The sequence below is a fragment of the Megascapheus bottae genome, chromosome 5 (genome assembly GCF_031878675.1).
Source record: "Megascapheus bottae isolate mThoBot1 chromosome 5, mThoBot2.hap1, whole genome shotgun sequence".
Taxonomy (NCBI): domain Eukaryota; kingdom Metazoa; phylum Chordata; class Mammalia; order Rodentia; family Geomyidae; genus Megascapheus; species Megascapheus bottae.
Window position 1 is genome coordinate 12,002,365 of NC_143513.1, and position 2,500 is coordinate 12,004,864.

The window sequence follows — 2,500 nt, forward strand, 5'->3', positions numbered from 1 at the left end:
CCATCCATCCATGCATCCTTCCACGCGTGGCTCCGTCCATCCATCCACCATCCATCCAATCAACATCCATCCATGAATCAGGCTGTACGGCCAGCCACCCCGGCATCCATGGGTGGATCCAGGCATGCATCCACCGACCCAACCATGCACGCATGCATCCACCATCCATGCATGCATGCATGCGTGCCCGCATCCATCCATACACCCACTATGCACCTAGGCATCCATCCAGCCATCCATCCAGCCATCCATCCAGTCAGCCATGCATCCAGCTGTCTACCCATGCATCCATGCATCCATGTACACTTCCATCCACTTTCCCCATGAGCCCATCTACCCGGCCCACGCAAACTCAACCCATGGCAGGAGGAAGCCTCCAAGCCCGCAACCAAGCCATCTGGGGTAGCAGGGCTTAACCCAGGGTGGTGTGAGTTCCGGCTGGCCGGGCAGGCCTTTCAGTCCTGGAGCCACAAGCCTAGCCTTGTGTTCATGAGCTGCTTTTCAGGAGTGGTTGGGAGGATGTGGTCAGGATTGCAGGAGCAAGAGGAGGCCAGGTGCCTTTGTGCTGCCCAGAAGAAGTGTCCTGTCCTGTGTAGGAATGTGGTGTGGTCTCAGGCCAAGCTGTCAGCGGTGAGGCTGGGCGTCAGGCCGGCCCAGGCCTGGGTTTTCCTGCTTTTCCTAGGTGGAAAGCATTGCGTGCCTGCCAGGCTGTGTGGTGTGAGTTGTGCATCCAGACAGCTAGCTGTCTTTTCCCCTGTGGCTGGTGTGATGTTGGGTTGAGGTGGAGGTGCGAGGCAGTGAGTGAGCCTAAAAGTATTGGGCAGTGGCTGTGAGGCAGCAAGCAGCCTAGTGGGCTGGGGAGCGGAGGCAAAAGCCTACAGCACCCGGTATTCCCAGGCGGTCTCCCATCCAAGTACTAACCAGGCCCGACCCTGCTTAGCTTCCGAGATCAGACGAGATCGGGCGCGTTCAGGGTGGTATGGCCGTAGACGCCTCACACTGCTTCCCAAAGCCCCAACTGCTGCTCGCTGCCTCTGCGGGGAGCCTCCGCTCGCCGCTGCACCCTTGCCAGCCTCTGCAGCCTCTGCCTCTGCCGCTCTGGCCTCACACGCACCTGCTGCCGCTGCTTGGGGGACCTGATCCAACCCACCCAGCACAGCCTCTGCGCCCAGCCTGCTGCTCTCGCCGCCGCTCACCGCTGCCTTTCTCCTCCTCTTTCGCTTTCTCTCTCTCCCTCTCACCCTCTCTCCCTCTGTCTGTCTGTCTGTCTGTCTGTCTCTGTTGCTCTCTGTCTCTTGGGAAGGCAGAGGACGCAGGACTGTTTTCCCAGAGGCTCACCTTCCATGTAACCCTCTAGCCTGCATGAGGGTTGCACGTTGAAGAGCAGCTTTAAGGCCAGGTGACTTGCAAGGTTCACCACTTGTCTTCAGAGGCCACGACTACCAAGGGCCCGATGTGATCTTTGCATGGATGTGGGAGAGTTTGGCTGCTTCTTCAAGATTTGGATCTCACTCCTCTACCTCCCCGACCTTGCTTGGCCACCGGCCACGATGCGAGGAGAAGAGTGGGGTTTGCAGAGCAATGTGGAATTCACTTGGCTGGTGCTGTTTCAGAAGGACCTTCGACCTAAACCTCATCCTAAATGGAAGCCGAAGCCAGAAATGGATCCTAAGGAGAGTGTCACTCCTCGCCCCACCAGTAAGCCTCACCTAAAGCCTCTACCCGATTTCAAGCCCACACCTAAGCCCAAACCTCTCCCAAGACTCACCCTAAGCCACAATGTCTGCCTGAAATCACACCTTCAACCTGTCCCCTACCTCTTCCTGACGCTAAACTTGAGCCCCATTCTGACCCTGACCCGGAGCCAAAGCCCCAGCCCAGTGTCACCCTAAGCCTCCCATCTCATGAGAGCCTTCAGTGGCACCTCTGATGCAGCCTCTTTAGGTTGCTATGCTTAGCCTACCAGGAATGGGAAGCCTAAGTGGAAGCAGAACCGTGGCCTCACGTCTCAGCCCACTGGAACCCCTCATCCTTAGTGCTCAGGCTCCCAAGAAGGCTAACAACCTAAGGCCAAGCCTCACTGGAACACACACCCATGCCTCGGGTTGGAGTGGAAGCCCTCCACCCAAGCAAGAAAAGGGTGCTCTGTGCTTGGAATCCAGGAACTCCAGAATTCCGGGAGCATTTGTCTCGGCAACGTTGCCGGCGCCCGTTTCCCGGGCCTCGTTCCTCCTCATCTACCCTGCCGCTACTTTCCAAGTCTATGCAGTGCACCCCGCGAAAGGACAACGTGTGTCTCTAGCAGGAAGAAGAGGAAAGAAGCAGCCAGTGTTTGCTTGTTTGCCCACTGTGGGGAAGAGAACTCAGAGCCTCCCAGTCAGTGCTAGGCCAGCTGAAACTGTCAGTACACACTGCAGAGTGTCTCAGCATCCCTCCATCCATCCATCCATCCATCCAGCCAGCCAGCCAGTCAGCCAGCCAGCCAGCCAGCCAGCCAGTC

At 57.8% G+C, this 2,500-nt stretch overlaps 1 non-coding gene across 1 annotated transcript; it reads right to left on the reverse strand.

Annotated features, from left to right (window-relative positions):
* Positions 1–872: 872 nt before the first annotated feature.
* On the reverse strand, positions 873–991 carry LOC150062934 (5S ribosomal RNA). The gene has a single exon (XR_016535646.1). It is a non-coding gene; the product is annotated as a 5S ribosomal RNA (ribosomal RNA).
* Between the last annotated feature and the right edge of the window lie 1,509 nt (positions 992–2,500).